The sequence below is a fragment of the Pavona decussata genome, unplaced genomic scaffold (genome assembly GCF_977016875.1).
Source record: "Pavona decussata unplaced genomic scaffold, jaPavDecu1.1 SCAFFOLD_167, whole genome shotgun sequence".
NCBI classification, from domain to species: domain Eukaryota; kingdom Metazoa; phylum Cnidaria; class Anthozoa; order Scleractinia; family Agariciidae; genus Pavona; species Pavona decussata.
The window spans coordinates 176061-193478 of record NW_028145578.1 but is presented as its reverse complement, the minus strand read 5'-3'; the positions used below and the strand labels follow the sequence as shown (position 1 = coordinate 193478).

Below are 17418 nucleotides of genomic sequence, written 5' to 3'. Positions count from 1 at the left end.
ACAGATATATCAATGTATAAAATAATGATATAAAAGTCAAATAAAGAAAACTATATAAACTACATACTAATTCTTAAGAAAAGCTAACAATCTATGTTTAAATATTTCTAAAGAGCTTGATGAAACAATGGCCTCTGGGAGGCAGTTCCAGTCTGCTATTGTTTTTGGGAAGAACGAAAACTTAAAAACGTCTTTATTTGCATATGGCACGCGAAATTTAAATTGATGGCTTAAATTGTGCGACTCTTGGAGTGTTGAATTAAATATTTTCGGCTATCTATATCAATAAGACCATGAGTTAGCTTATACATAAGTGTTAACCTAGACTGCCTTCTCCTCGTTTCCAGCGAGGCCCACCCCAAGTCTTTAATCATGTCCGTAACACTAGCATATCTATTATAATTCTGTGAGCAGAACTGTGCTGCTTTACGTTGAACCCTTTCCAGAGCACTGATATCTTTCTTTAAAAACGGGTCCCAAGCCGCACTTGCATATTCCAGCTTCGGTCGAACTAGGGATGATGTAACTAGAATTATTTAAAATTGGTGGTGGGTGTACTGCTCGCAATTTTTGGTGATGGGGTGGGGAGGTTCCATCTATTCTCCAAATACTGACTCAATTTCAGACCAAATTGTCAATAATTTCCCAACACCATTTTCAGATATTAGTCTCTTAAAATCCAATTGGCTATTAATTGTTAAGATTTTCAGACCTAAATGACCCCAAAAGCAATAAAATTATTAGGTGCATCCTTTAAAATTAAAAATATAGACAGCTATTTCAATTAACGTTGTCAGATCAAAGCACAAAACTACCGGACAAGACCGCAAGGTTATATGGCTAGTTCTTAATATATTTTCAGAGGTGCGACAAGTAGGGTGAAAGAAAACCCTGTAAACTTTTGTTTGCTTGTTTTGAGCGTTAAACAAAAACTCAAGTATACACAGACTGACAGAAGGGAACTTAAACAATGACAACGACGATGGCAACAAAAATGTCACTTAAAAATATAACTTGAAACCATTTCATTTGTGCTACTTTGCGATTATTTCAACACCTCCAACTTGTACAAAAGCTGCGAACTACCCAGGAACCAAATTAGTAGGAGTGCCATTCGAGTTAAGAAAGAGAATGAACAATTCACCATTGTGTGTTCATGTTCTCTGCAGAACCTTGAAATTGATCATTTCATGCTGTTTTTTTGCTGAGGGCACAAAGAAATGTACCAAAATCTAAAACGCATGTGCAGGGTGATTGTCTTTCCTCATTAATCCTATTGTTTTGTGGCGTCGCTGCTGTTGCTGTCATTGTTGCTTAAGTTCCGTTGTGTCTTTTCTGCTTCCATAATCAAACATTTCATGTGCAGGTGCATGGACATGCTGTTTATTGGTCTTTCAATGGTGTTTACTTTCGCTTCTCCAAAATTTCATAAGGGTAAGTTATTAGAATACAGTTTAGACAGTGTTTAGCCACGTTCTAAGCCATTTTCAATTTTGCCAACAGTCATATCAAAATACTTTCTGCTACTGACAGTAACAAGAAGGCTTGTATCCCAGACTAGAAAACTATTTATCTGCTTAAAATAAACCACTTATAGACAGATTTGAAGGCCCACAGATTGTCTGGCCCTAAAACTTTTGAGACATAACATCCAATAGTTCTTGGTGGCATCCTTATAGCAGCTGCCACCTCATTCAATTGATATCCTAACCTTTTTTTTACCCAAATGACTCACCATCGTAAATCTTCACTGAACAGGTGAAGCACAGCTGATTTTGATGAACTTATTCATAAAAAAATCCCATATAACCTTGCGGTCTTCTCCTGTAGCTTTATGCTTTGATCCGTCAACGTTAATTGAAATAGCTGTATATCTATATTTGAATATGGTTAAGCATGAAGCCAGTTTTTTTAAAGTTAGGACACAGATGTGCTTTGGAAACTGTGGACAGCTTGTGATTTGTTGTTCAAAAAGAGGAGTCTCTCTCTATTCTTGGTTTTCACATGACAACACCACGCAAATTCTAGAATTCAAAACAGGGAGGCCTACAAAATTTTTACCTTCATTCAAGGAAAGATTACCTAAAAATATGTCTTTTCATAATTTCTTAGCTGGATATCATACTTCCTTTTGAAAATAGAACAGTTTCAATTTCCGAGTTTTCATTGTGCGTGACATCAGGAGGACGGCCGTGACAGAGCTGTTCCGTATCTTAAAAATGCCTCTTCGGGTGATTTTCAGCATTCTAAACAATTTAAGTTTGGGGAGAAATATTTATCTTAACATTCGAAAATTCACAAGGGAAAACAAACCTCTTTTCTGGGAAAAGTAAACTCCAGATGTTTTTTCCTATTTCCGGCCGCCATGTTTGTGCCCCTCTGAGGGGCACAAACATGGCGTCTCCATACTAAGCTATCTAAATTTGAGTGGAACATTTTGTCAGATAACTCGAGTACGGAATACCGCACAGACCTGACACTTGGACAGATTCCTTATTTATTTATCATCTCTAACATGTCAATTTCATGACTTCATTCATGGAATGGTTTTGATTTTTTTTTTCAATGGCGTGACAGTGAAAACTGGCAATATATATACCTCTTTGAATAATAGGAAAATACAACTTGGCTAACATTTGGAAGATCTGGCTTGGTCTTGTTGTTTTCAAGCAGTTTAGTTTGGGATAGAGTGTAAAAATCAGAGACTCTTGGTCTTAAATACGTGTAGTCTATTATTTACAGTTAAAATTATCAGTGGTATGACGAATTTAGTCAACAAGTCTGAGATAGGGGAGGCATTTTTGTAATCTAATCTAGAACAATGTTGCAAAATGCAGCTTAACATGGCATTGGTGTAGGGTTACGTCTTCAGAGTCCCAGTGGTGTACCACCACCAAAAAAATCACTGAGTAACTTCCTTCCCCTTGGTAATACAGATGGCAGGCCATAATGTAAGACCTGAGTTATATGACGAAGAGTATGACAGAATGACAACAATATGGGCATGACATGGAACAACAATCCATTAGAGTTGACATTAATTTTTAATGTTTTTGTATACAAGAGCATGTGAAGAATAATACAGTCAAATGTCCCCTAACGGACCACCCAAAATGCCATGATTTAGTGGTGGCTAACAGGAGGTGGTCGCTTATGAGAGTCGAATCACAAGGAGTCTCTTTGGGGAACAGGTCTGGCACATCTATTTCTTTGAAGAGAATTTATTGTATGCATTCACAGTCGTAGTTACAATATGAGCAGTGCTAGGTTATCACTAAAAGTTCCTTGTAAACTCTGAGTAGGGTAGTACATACAGCGAACGTGGAGATCAGAACGTTTGTCAAGTGGCCACTTACAAGAGGTTACAAAACAATGAAAAACTATAGTGGCATCACCTCCCAATATGGTCAAGGTCGCTTATGAGAGGTTCCAACTATATATAAGGGCCTTATCTGGGAAGAATTTGGTGTTTTGGATAGGTGGTCACTTACGAAAGGTGGTCGCATATGGAGGTTCGACTGCATTAGATTTTTGTTCATTGTTTTATTTAAAGGGGTTAAAGAACTTTATTTACAGAATAAATTTTCAGATTGGGTGAGGTTTGTTCTTCTGTAATAGAACAGTACAATAGTCTGGGCCTTTGGAGCATAACCCTGTGATTTGTGTGCCTTGGTTTTTGTTTTTTGCTAATAAAATAGTCTAGCTATCTTTAAAAAAACAGCTGTACCAAATTTTTACGTCTGCATATTTGTATTACAGGATCAGAGAGACGATGGGATGATGGAAGATGTGCACTGCTCAAGTGGTGACCAGCTGGGCAGTGTAGATAATCTTTTATTTTGTTCGATCAATAGTGAACCAAGCATATAAAGTAGAAGTGTTGAGGAAATGTGCAAGCACATTGAGATAGCAGTTCAAATTTTGTACTGCTATCTCAACAGCTTAAATTGCATTTACTTGTAAATTGTAGGTTGGACTTGTAAGTTTTGTTTGAAAAATTATTGAATTGAGCTTTGGACAATTGCGTAATGGATAAGCCAAAAAATTTGAAATGGGTTGTTTTTGGATGTGAGACTAACAACACTTCTCCTTTTAATTTAGGCATGCAGCTATATTAACAAAGGAAGTGCATGGTTATATTTAACTCCCCCAGCTACGTGAACACAATTAGACTGAAAGTTTTTACTAGAGACTGTTTTATGTCTACGGACCATTCGGCTTGCATGCAGATTTGTAAGGGCCCGGTCGGCACAGGCAAAACTTGAAATTAGTTGCTTTTGTTTCTTGATATTTCATGGTTAATTTGTGCTGTTAGAATGGGGATTTGTAATCGCTTTCTTTGTACAGTAGCTACATTTCCAAGTAAAGTTCTGCTGTCCCACGGAGGTCTGCATCCATTATTATCAGATAAAAGACCAATTTTTACTTTGGTTGTCTTTGTCATGTTTTTTTTTTTTTAATTTTGGCATTCTAAAGACTTTATGGCATTTATTGAAGTTTTGGCATACAAAAGTTAAGAATGATCAAAGTAGCAATAATTCTCAATGGAAATTTATTACAAAAGAAAAAGGAAAGCACAGTAATTTAGTACAGGAAACCTTCACTCAATGGAGGTTACCAGATATAAAACTTCCTCTGAAAGTGATCATTTACACCATTATACTAGAGATGAATAATCCATCTTTGATGAACTAGGGCAAACATTGCTATGACTATTGATACTGCCAACCACTGTGATTTGAATGTCTGTGAGATCTGCCAAAAATTTTGAATAACTGTTTGGATATGCTTTCTTAAACTCTTTAATTTTTGGATCACAAATTTAAAAAACAATTGAGCATACAACTATATGAAACTTGAAAGGTGGCCAAACTGATATCCATTACAACAATTTTAGTTTCTAAAAAGGCCACAATTTAAACTGCAGGAGCAGGAAATAAAATGCTGTTCACAATCAGTATAAAAGAAGATATCAAGCTTCAGATTCTCGTACATTAAAAATTTTCACCATAGGCTCAAATTATTTGAAAGTGACATTGATAACAAGTTTACCAGATCTTCAACTTACAGACATTTTGTCACTCTGAAGACTGTTTTACTTCACAAAGATGACATGGATGCTTTTCACGCATGGATAGTATACTCTTAGAGACAAAAAATGCTGACACAGCACAATGACTGTTTTGCATGGATGGTGAACAAAATAGAAAGATTGCTTAATTTTCCTTTCATTGGAATGATTAAAAATATACAATCAGTCTTCTGGAACTCAACCTAAACCAATCAACTACACACATCGCAAAGCTGCATCACACTGTAGGACATTTTATTATGGTCGAAACATGTCATCATCATGCCAATCACTATACAAATTGAAATAAATATCTAAAACTTTATGGGGGATTTATGTAAACTTGGGTGTAGTATAGACAAGCAGAACTTTACTTGGCTGATGTGTGCTTATTTTAATTATTAAAAGAGCAGATTGATATTTTGACCCAAATGGACCAAAATAGTTGCGAGCTATTAATTATGAAAAGAAGGAACCAGTCACTATTCATTATCTACTTGTTTAGTTTATGGTCAGATTGCTCCACAAAAATTTTTGATTGACTGCCCAGTGATGGCTTTGCATTGTTTTGCAGCAGCAATCCTGCAGTAAAAAATTTCAGTACCTCAGTCTACTAGTGACCAACTGCATTAGAATGAAAATTAAGCCAAAAACTAATAAAAGTGTATAGCATTAAGAGAAAAATTAAGCTGAAAACCAAAGTGTATAGTATTAAGATGAAAATCAAGCCAGAAACCAAAGTGTATAGTTTTAGAATGAATGTTAAGCCGAAAACCAAAAAATATAGCATTAGAATGAAAATTAATCCGACAACCAAATTGTATAGCATTAAAATGAAAATGAAACCAAAAACCAAGTGTATAGTATTGGGATGAAAATTTGGCCGAAAACCAGAGTGCATCGTATTAGGATGAAAATATAGCCGAAAACCAACGTGTACAGTATTAGGATGAAGATTAAGCCAAAAACCAGAGTGTATACTATGTTGATTATAAAAATTAGGCAAAAACCAGAGTGTATTCCATTAGACTGAAAATTAAACCGAAAATCAAAGTGTTTAGTATTATGATGAAAATTAGGCCAAAATCAGAGTGTATAGTATAAGAATTGAAATTAGGCCAAAACTCGTAGTGTATCGTATTAGGATGAAAATTAGGCCGAAAATCAAAGTGTATAGTACTAGGACGAAAATTAGGCTGAAAATCAAAGTATGTTGTATTAGGGTGAAAATTAGGCCAACAGCCAGAGTGTATAGTATTAGGAGTGAAGTAAGGCCAAAAATCAAAGTGTATAGCATTGAGATGAAAATTAGACAAAATCAAAATGTTTAGTATTAGGATTGAAATTAGGTCAAAAATCAAAGTTTATAGTATAAGGATGAAAATTAGGCCGAAATCAGAGTGTATAGGATAAGGATTGCAATTAGGCCAAAAATCAAAGTGTATAGTACTAGGATGAAAACTAGGCCAAAAAACGTAGTCTATAGTATTAGGATGAAAATTAAAAAATTAGGCCAAAATCAGAGTGAATAGTATTTAAGGATGAAAATTAGGCCAAAATCAAATTGTATAGCATTAAGATGAAAATTAGACAAAGTCAAAATGTTTAGTATTAGGATTGAAATTAGGCCAAAAATCAAAGTGTATAGTACTAGGATTAAAATTAGGCAAAAAACCATAGTCTAATTAGTATTAGGATGAAAATTAGGCCGAAAATCAAAGTGTATAGTACTACGATTAAAATTAGGCCAAAATCAAAGTGTATAGTACTAGGATTAAAATTAGGCAAAGAACCATAGTCTATAGTATTAGGATGAAAATTAGGCCGAAAATCAAAGTGTATAGTATTAGGATGAAAATTAGGCCAAAATCAGAGTGTATAGTACTAGGATTAAAATTAGGCAAAAAACCATAGTCTATAGTATTAGGATGAAAATTAGGCCGAAAATCAAAGTGTATAGTATTAGGATTAAACTTAGGCCAAAATCAGAGTGTATAGTTTTAGGAGGTAAATCAAACCGAAAACCAAAGTGTATATGGCATTAGAATGAAAATGAAGTCAACAACCAAATCATATAGCATTAGAGTGAATATTAAGCCAAAAACCAAAGTGCATAGCATTAAGATGAAAATTAAGGCGAAAACCAGAGTGTATAGTATTAGGATGAAAATTTAGCCAAAATCAATGTATAGTTTAGTGTTGAAATTAGGCCGAAATCAAAGTGTATCTAGCATTAGGGTGAATATTAAGCTGAAAAACCAAAGTGTATAGTTTTAGGATGAAAATTAAGCCGAAAACCACAAAGTATAGAATTTGGATGAAAATTTTGCAAAAAACCAAAGTGTATAGCATTAAGGTGAAAATGAAGGCAAAAACCAGTGTATAGCATTAGAATAAAAATTAAGCCGACAACCAAATCATACAGTATTTAAATGAAAATTAAGCCAAAAACCAAAGTGTATAGCATTATGGTGAAAATGAAGGCAAAAACCAAGTGTATAGTATTAGGATGAAAATTAAGCTGAAGACCAAATTGTATAGCATTAAGATGAAAATTAAGCCAAAAACCAAATCGTATAGCATTAAGATGAAAATTAAGCCGAAAACCAAAGTGTATAACATTAGGATGAAAATTAAGCTGAAAAACCAAATGGTATAGCATTAGGATGAAAATTAAGCCGAAAGCCAAATCGCATAGAGTTAGGACGAAAATTAACCAAAAACCAACATGTATAGTATAAGAATGAAAATTAAGCCAGAAACCAACGTGCATTACATCAGGATGAAAATTAAGCCGAAAACCAAAGTGTACAGTGCTAGGATGAAAATCAAGCCAGAAAGTGTATAGTATTATGAAGATTAAGCCAAAAACCAGCGTGTATAGTGTTAGGATGATGTTGTGATACACACATGATATTTCATGGGATTTGATCACTGAAATTTTATAATTTTGCTAATTTTTAATGTGGGAAATTCGTTCCTGAACTTGTCTTGATATTTCTCTATTTAAAAATGTCATTTCGTATATTGGTATTTTTCTCACAACATTTAAATTATAGATAAAAATCTTTATTTTAGTATATGAAAGTTAAAAATCAGGTACTATGTAAACAAGGAAAATAAATAAAAACTAGTGTTTTACAGCTGGTGTTGGTTGCTGTACTGTGCTAATGTGATTTCTGGAATATATTAAACTGGAATTATTCAATATGCACGATGATAGAATCTATTAAAAATTCATGAATGACATCAGCATCAATTATCAATGAGTGATGATGTCAAAACTCATTTGAATTCATGAATATTCAATGACATTAGACTCAGATTCAGAATCAGGTCCAAACTTGATTCCGATGCTGATTCTGAATCTGAGTCTAATCTCGGAATCAGAATCGGTATCAGAGTCAAGTTTGGACCTGATTCTAAATCTGAGCCTACTTCCATTGAATATTCATGAATGCAAATGAGTTTTGACGTCAGCACTCATGCATATTAATTTTCGCATATTTATTACGTCATATGCGTCTCATTTTCATTAATATAGTCTATCTTTGAGTATTAATAGGAAAAATCAAAATGCAAGATCCACACCCAAAAACTCAGCACATTGCATACAATTTTTTATTAGTAGCACAATACATTACAATTGGAAAATACAGAATTCAACTAGAAGATGAGAACAGATTACTTTTTCAAATGGATAAGAACCTCGTATTCAATTTCGATCTAAAAAATAGATTTCACTGATAACTCTTCTGTCATCTTCTCTTTGCAAGTAGGTAACAAATATGAAATACAAACGGAGAAATTTAATTTTCTTAACCCATTGCAGCCCACGTGTTTTTGACATTTTCACAAATTAGCATATTGTTAATAATTAACCCAATGTGCAGTAAAAATTGACAACTTACTGGGTCAAAGAAACAGCACTCCTTTGGTCTAGAATAGCTAGAATTTCTAATTGTCGAATAAAATACCCTACCTGCGAATTAAAGATTACCCAAAAAACAAAGCTGAAGGTAAAAATTTCGAAAATTTAATGAAATTTGATCCTTGCGTCACATGGCAGTAATTTGATCTGCTCTCGAGAAGACGTGTTTGTTTACACCAGATTGGGCAGTTATCACGTTTCATCAATGAAAATAGAAAGAAAAACAGGCAATAAAGCTTTCCTAATTAAAACATTTATTCAAACAAGTCTTTGTATAGGTCTTAGAAGAAAACGTGTATAATTTTTGCCACGAGGCGACCGACTCGCAAGCGATTTGAAGCAATTGCGAGTCAATTTTGAAGCGAATTTATCGACCCGTGCGGGGCACATTTTTCAAAATTAAAATATTTTTGTGATCCGAACTCTTCCCACCCCAGGGTGTGCTCAAAAACAACTGGCAAGATTGTGAATGTCACAAGACTTGCAGCGTTTTGCTCTGGAGAATACAGATCATTCAAAACGTAATTCAGTAGTTGTAAATGATGACCCTTCACATTTATGATGTTTGCAATCAAGCTTTAATTACTGAAATAAATCTGAGGGCACATTTTTATCTACTTTGAGCACTTATCAGTACATGCAATCTAGCCCAAGTTCAAAGGAATAAATTTCAAAAGTGGCTCATACTCGCAGGTTCTTCTACATATCAGTGGGAAGTTCCATCCATCTATGAAAATCTGTTAAAACATTTGGTTGCAATCCAGTCTCTGTTCCACAAGTGAGAGATGAAATTAAGAAATTCAACTAACACGGCCATATTTCCATTGACCATGTCATCAACAAATGTTAGCAACCAACCAGGAAATGAGATAACTATTGCTTTGAAATTTCTCTACGGAGAAAAATTGAACATTAATTACCAATTTGATTGTAATAAAAACGCTGGAAGAGTTTCATGAAAGCTGTCATGTAACAAGATAAGTCCATCACCTTGAAGTGAATTTACTGTCCACCATGTTTTTTCAGCCACTTACCAGTTCGTTTATTGGCTTAAAAAAAAAAAAAAAAAGGTAGACAATGAATTTGTTTCAATGTGATGGCCTTCTCTCGTTACCTGAAACCTTTAATGAAACTCTTGCAGAGTTTTTGTTACAATCAAATTGGTAAGAAATGCTTTATCTTGCTTTGTGGAGGAACTTCAAAGTGATAGTTATCTCATTTGTTAGATGACATGTTTGATGGACATATAGCAGTGTTAGTAGAATGTCACAACTTTCACTGTTCACTTGTGGAACAGAAACTATATTGCAGCCACATGTTTTAACAGATTTTCACAGCTTTTCTGAAGAAGAACCTGTGAGTACGAGCCACTTTTGCAATTTATTCCTTTGAACTGTGGCTAAATCACATGTTGCAATAAGTGTTCAAAGTAGATAAACGTTGTGCCCTCAGATTTGTTACAGTAATTAAAGCTTATGATTGCAATTCATCACATTGTAAATGTGAAGGTTCATCGTCTATAACTAGCGAATTAGGAGGTTTTGAATGATCGGTATTCTCAAGAACTAACAGCTGCAAGTCTTCCAAAACTCACGATCTTGCATGTTGGTTTAGAGCACAGCCCGGGGTGCCCAAAATTCGAATCACAAAAATTTTAGAAAATTAAATTTCTCTACTCGTTACCTACTTGCCAAGAGAAGTTGATGGAAGAGTTATCAGCGAAATCTATTTTTTTAGATCAAAATTGAATATGAGATTCTTAAGGATAGTCACTCTTAACAACTAAAGGGTTTGGCAGAGGAGGCATAGGTGACAATTTGACCTCCAAATCAGAATTGTTCCAAAACAGCTGTTTTTGGCAGAGTTGATTTTATAAGTGATTTCTTTGCTCAAGTTGAAAGAGAAATGAGCCAATTCTCGACTTTGAGTGCAAGCCAAATGGAGATTATTTAAAAAATTTGGATTTAAGACCAAGTCACATATCCCTCTCTCCAAGCCTGTCAACCCTGTGCATTAGTTACAATAATATACCATACACTCTTAAGAGCGAACAATAAATATTAAGTTATCTGCAATGAGAATTGTATCGAAAAATGAATTCCCGCCCATTGATATAAAGAGGGATACAATTGAATGGTTGAAACTGAAAATATCATATTTAATGATTGAAACTTGAACTTTCAAATTGTTCAGAACCACCTAAATTTCTTATTGGGGCCTTCAGTTAAATAAAAAAAAATACACTGTCTATTCTGGTGGCATCTTATGGTTGAATGAGACAATAACCTTACAACTAAAGGAAAACTAAGCTGCTTCTAAACAATTTGGAAACTCAACACTAACATTGGCCGTAGGAGCACTGATGTCCAGAAATGCACATAATAGCAATTTTGTCAGAATTACTACTTTTCTAATTTTTCATTACATCGCTTCCACTGTACCCTTTTGTACTCAGCTCATTCATAATTATAAAATCTAGAACTTGACTTTTCATCAAAACCCTTGACCCTTTGTTGTGTGCACTGCTGAGTTGTGTGCATTTCTGGACATACCTTCACTGTACCAAAACTTAAAATAGATGCTGGAATATTTATGCTATACACACTAGATACAACCATTTCATAAATAATATGGGATCCTAATTTTGAACGTTTAAAAATTTGTAAAATCAGCATCACCTTGTCTGCTGTTCTACAGAAAGTGATATGCACAACTTTTTGCATTCTGAGAAAATGTAAAACATGACCAAATGATTTTCAGCTAGCATTCTTATTTAAAACAATTCAAAATGACACCGATGTTCTGTTTACCAAGCATAAGTATACAGCTGTTTTGACAAAGGCTGTTCAAAGTAAAAGTGTATGCAACAATATTGAAAGGTAGTCTTGGAAATACCCAATAAATTTCAATAAAAGCTCAGAATCCATAATGCCTTGACGGTACAGCGAGGACTTGATGGCAGGCAATATGGATCCTGAGCTATTAATGAAATTTATTGGGTATTTCCCAGAGTCCCTTTTGGCACTGTCGCATACACTTTTACGCTTTGTTTGGACAACCTTTGTTGAAACAGCTGTACATGCAATGGTTGGATGTACAGTACCATGCAAAAGTTGACCCGTAGTCCCTTGGAACTCAAACTTCACGACTCAATCCTCAATCCTCGAGTTTCTAGTACTTCCCTCAGTTATAATCTGATCGATCATAACTACCACCTTTTATCAGAGGATACTATAATGCTGCCGGGTACCTAAAAAATGCCTCATTAGTGGAGAAAAAGTTATAATAGTTTTGTCGACTTTATTGGTTACCATAGCAACTATTTAGGTTGTAAAAAAAATGCCTGAACTTAGCTTCAAGTGAATATACAATCATGAAACTAAAAAAAAAAAGCTTGGTGACTCCCATTTTTTAATGGAAATGTAAACAACATGTTTAGGTCAGAAGAATTCAAAATCAACTTTAATTTGGTGAAAATGTAAGGCATGGTTCAAGAAAATATATATACCTCCCACCCCTGGGATTTTCCATTAATTATTTTATAAGGTAATTTATTTACCCCGCCCCCAACCCCACACACACACACACCGTTGGAAATTCTTCAAACATAAAATACACCCCCACCCCCCTCTGGAAATCAGTTTTCTGCAAACATTTCAGAGATATCAAGACCTGCCTACATGTACATGAAGAGAATCTCTGTTTAATATGGACAAGTATGCATGTGCCCGTTCAATCACGCTGGAAAGAGTTTGCCAAGAAGTGGTGAATGTACTCATTAATACTGTCAATAATTGCTGTATTTTATGGTCGTGGACCGAACTTTGCCATTAGCTTCCCTGATGATTTTCAGTCTAAATTGAAGGAACAAGTCCGGCACTGCAAGTCAATACTTTTCATTTTGAATCGGAATAGCTTGAACAAGATAAGCATTAGCAGCACAGGAAGACAAACTGACCCGTCAGATCATAACTTGAGACTGCAGACAAAACAGAGCCCAAAAATGACATAATTTTAGCATGTTCATGTTCTTATGCAAATTTTGTATGACATCAATAACTTATCAAAAGAATGTCGGATTGGCTCTATTTTATTGAAGTTTGGCAGGCCGGAATTCAGTTAAGAGCACCTTTTTTTCATGACCGAGTGAGTGATGGCACAGGGTTCAAAAATTGACTACCCTCATATTTTGCTCAGACATACTCTATGATGAGTTAATAAATGTGGTGTATTTCTTATTTTCAGCTCTGCTTTTGTTTTCCAGAAAATTAGCAATAACTGTAACGGGCGCCGACCGTCACAAAATGGCGGAAATTAGTGCGTCGAGTAACAACACAAGAACTTCGCTCGTGTAAAAGGGCAAAAGGAAGCACGGTTTTTTCAAATTGGTATATTTGTGTAAGAGTCATTGGCAAATGATTTAGTCTAAAACCAGGATTGTTTACTAAACTGGGAATGCACGGCACGAGTTTGAAAATCACCAATATTTCACTGTTTAAAAATCTCATTTTGGAGCAGTTTTTCAATAAACATTTTTCCCATGCGGTATAACTCAGAAGCGCTTGAGATAAAGGTTGTGATTAGTGGAAATAGTCTTCTTTTCAAGGATATAAAAATTAGTCTGGGGCTTTTAACTTCTGCACGAAAAAACCATGCTCTATGTCGAGAAAATCACAAACTCCACTTGTCAACAAACACAAATAATCGAATTAGTCTGTTAACGAAGCCAATATTCCAAGCAAATCTTAGTGCTTAGCACCTATTTGATTAGAAGGTCAACATTACAAGTTTACCCTGCTAAAACAGTGGCTGTAGATTGGTTTTCATTCCTACTTTCTCTGCAAAATTACCATCTTCCCTCTGACAACGAGTTTACGAAATCAACTATCTGAACGATACCTGGGTGGCTCTTGTACAAACATTGGCGCTATTCTTCGCAGTTTCAAATACACCACATCTGTTATCTTTCTCTAACGTACAACTGAGCTTGTTTCATCGTAAAAAAATGACCATTGAGCGAGATTTGCGATTACTGAGCAACACTGTCGTTTTGACTTCTTCAATCCATGCATATCATTTGTATGTCACGCAATTACATATCACACTCCTTACAAGGAAGGCTTGGTTACCAATATTCCTTCAGGTGTTACACAAGTTTTGCGGATAAGGAAATAATTTTGGTTTGTGAAAAAAGACACTCTGTGATCTAAAATTCTTAAAACAAATGGAAAAAACGCCAAAAAGAACGAGATAGGTTAAGGGAGAAAGAACCACCGACCGACAGACAAGCAAAAGAAAGAAAGAAAACGAACTTGAAAGCAAACAAAAGAAGAAATGAAGGAAATAAACAAATGTAAAATTTAGAAGAAGGAAAGTAGTAATAAAATAATGGGAAGGGAAAAGCGGGAGCGCTCAACACTAAAGAAAACCAAATTTAATAAGGTGAAACAATCCTAATGATATAATGACCATCGCGTCATTCAAAATTTTTAAACAAACAGATGATTGCGCAGCCACGTTGTCCTTCCGGATAACACATGAAATGGATATCAATTGCTCTTTTCAGAGGTTAGCTGGGGGACAGTGCTCCCAAGATAAACGAAGACGAGCAAAAGAAAAAAAGTGCCCTTATCCTCCCGTTGCTTTCATGTGGAAAAAGCATCTCAGCACACACACAGTCTGTCGGCGTAAGTGATGTTGAGTCGGAGATCAACTTAATTTTTGCACGGGCTTCAATTTTCACTGCACCTTGTGACATTTCTGGCATGACCATCTGTCCAGTTCATCCCTCTTCTTTGGGCATTGGGTGGTGGAAAGGTTCCCAACGATACCTTATCGAGCTACGCCAAAGGGAAATCGCGCAAGGCTGACCGCGGTATTAACAAGGCACTTTCGGAGACTATCTAAGACGTACCAGAGCCAACAGGTACACATTTTCCCGTAAGGCAACGTAGTTTTGCTAATTCATGTTAGGGGAAGGTCAATATGAAATTTAAAAGTTGTGTCTTATTTTTAAACTGAGCGAAAAGCCGTAAGTCGAAAAAAAAATTAACCTATACTTGCAACAAGAAGCTCGCATTTTTAATAACTAGCCTGTTTTTTGGTGTGCGATAATTTAGTTATAATGTTTATCACGAACTTAAATTTTTTTCCATAAACGAAACCAACATGCTTATTTTCCTGGAAACCCAACTATAAATGCAACGCTTATGCTTTTATTATTATTATTATTATTATTATTATTATTATTATTATTATTATTATTATGGATACTTTTTAGAGCCGTAGCTACTAATCTGTGAAGAACTCCGTTAAGTTCTCTCAAATAAACTGAACTCTGACAGTTACACAATTTTGTAGTCTCATTATATTCCCTCAGAAGCCCTTCAGACTAATCGCTGGTACTGAGAGTGGTCATATCCAGGGCTCATTACAGTGGTTATTTTACATCTCCAACCGGGAGACCGGGCCGCCATAAAAATTTCAACGTGGCCGTCCGAACCATTTGAGGGTCTAACCTTCTTCTCTAAATATTTCTGACCATGAGTATGGGTGCGGCCGTGGTTAGAACCCTGCGGTGCTTAATATTATTCTAGAAACTTTTTGTTTTGTTTTTTTTATTTTCAGGAGCACAGTTATCCTAATAATTATCGTTGCTTTGGGTAGGAATATGCTGTGACTGTAAATTGCAATTAATCCGGATTCATCGGCCATATGGAACAGCGTAGCTCAAGCTAAGCCTAGCTGATGTTACAAAAGGCATTGAAAATGTTGTCCTTCTAAAGGACATTTGTTTGTCTTTTAGCATGTCACTGACACATCAGTTCATCGCAAACAGCCTTACATGAAAAAGATTCAGTCACTTTGTCTAGGCTGCATCTGCCAGCAATAAGATTCGTTTTCCAGGCTCTTATCTGCTTTTTGCTTTAAGGTATCAGCCACCCTTCAGGACCGTCCGCGCGCGGATCGCTGTAGCGTTAGTTGTTTTTATAAAAACCCCTATAAACCATATATTTTTTAAAAGGTTAATAATTCCAGATTATGGATTTGAACTAACAAAAACTATTTACTTAAATGTGTTTCGAAATTGGAACGCTTTGTGTAAAAGTGCACGTCTCTATAAATCATGTTCCACTCCCGCCGGAAATAAACGGAAGAAAACAATTAACACCGCATTCGCTTCTCAACACGTTCCACTAAAAAACCGTGTCTCAGATTTTTGACAAGTGCGTTTGTTTCTCTTTTATTAGCAAATGAAGTTGGGGAAGGCAATTAGTCAACACTCCCTGTGGAAAAAAAGCTCTAGCTTTAAAATCAAAAGGAGTATTAAAATTCGCAGACACGGTTTTGTAGAAGAGATATATGGCATCACTCTGGCCAAATTTTAGCGAAATTGATTGAAAGGCTGCCGACTTGGAGTTCAAAATGTACGAGCCGATCGGCAAAATTTGCGTTCGGAGATAAAATGGAAAATACATTTTTGGCGGCATCCTACCTGGAATGAGATTATAACACCTAAATGTTTATTCTGATTGATATCAGAGAGGGATCGATTTTCTCTAACAATAGGACTTTGACAGGTAACATGTAACAGGAACAACCTTTCGCGGAAGGCAGCGGGAAATAACTATTTTGTTTCCAGTCAGTTCAATTACACTGCGTGTGGACAAAAGACAAAATTTGTTGAGGTAAGTGAACGTACATGCATAGTAATCGTTTAATTTGCAAACAACAATACGGTTTTCATGTAGCAATAAAAGTATATTGTGTTTATTTCTTGGCTAGGTTGGTAAAGATGCCGAAAACCAGTGCGAAATCAACACGAACGAAAGCGAAGCCGCCGATTGCTCGAAGGCCAAGAACTGATCGAGGCCCGGTCTATTTCAAACGCTATGCTCTTCTCGGAAGAATTAAAAACAGAATTTGTCTTGTGCGACGGACAGCTTTTATTCTCGCACTGGATTATTCTCTAGGTAGAACCAAGTCCATGCTTAGTCGCTGCATCTTCCATGACTTGGACTCTTCCCTGGCAAAATCGACAAGATACAGACTCGTCCAGTTTCTCAAGCAGCTTTTCGCTCGATGCGATAGCTCGACCGCTTATTGTTTTCCACGATGGGGTCGTTGAGCTTAATTGGCTTTCTTCTTCTGGCTCTTCTAGCTGGATTTAGGAGCGGCTTGCACTCGCAGCAACTGTAGCATTTTCGCTTTTCTGAATATCCAACTTCTCTTGCCGATAAACTGAGCCTTTGTCGCTCTCTGGCAATTTTGCGGCCCATTGTTTGTCAAACTCGCTCTTCGATTTCTTTTTCGCTCTCGGTTTCGATGACGGAAACGGACACGACCTTTTCTTTTTTTTGGCGGCATTTTCACCGAAGCAAACGCCAAATAACCACGGAGAATACTAAAGGCTATA

General features: G+C 35.7%; 2 long non-coding RNA genes and 1 pseudogene across 3 annotated transcripts in view; 1 reads left to right on the top strand and 2 right to left on the bottom strand.

The window, feature by feature from the left end:
- The window catches only part of LOC146464221 (uncharacterized), a 119911-nt gene extending 113912 nt beyond the window's left edge, over nucleotides 1–5999 (top strand). Inside the window, exon 3 of the long non-coding RNA XR_014868571.1 lies at nucleotides 3766–5999. This is a non-coding gene — a long non-coding RNA (uncharacterized LOC146464221). The remainder of the gene's footprint in view (nucleotides 1–3765) is intronic.
- LOC146464217 (cyclin-dependent kinase 7-like) overlaps nucleotides 1–17418 on the bottom strand; it is an 85544-nt pseudogene that overhangs the window by 19369 nt on the left and 48757 nt on the right. The window lies entirely within an intron of this gene.
- LOC146464222 (uncharacterized) lies at nucleotides 2161–2591 on the bottom strand. The gene is made up of 2 exons (XR_014868558.1): nucleotides 2410–2591; nucleotides 2161–2379 (listed from the first exon to the last, which is right to left on the bottom strand). It is a non-coding gene; the product is annotated as an uncharacterized LOC146464222 (long non-coding RNA).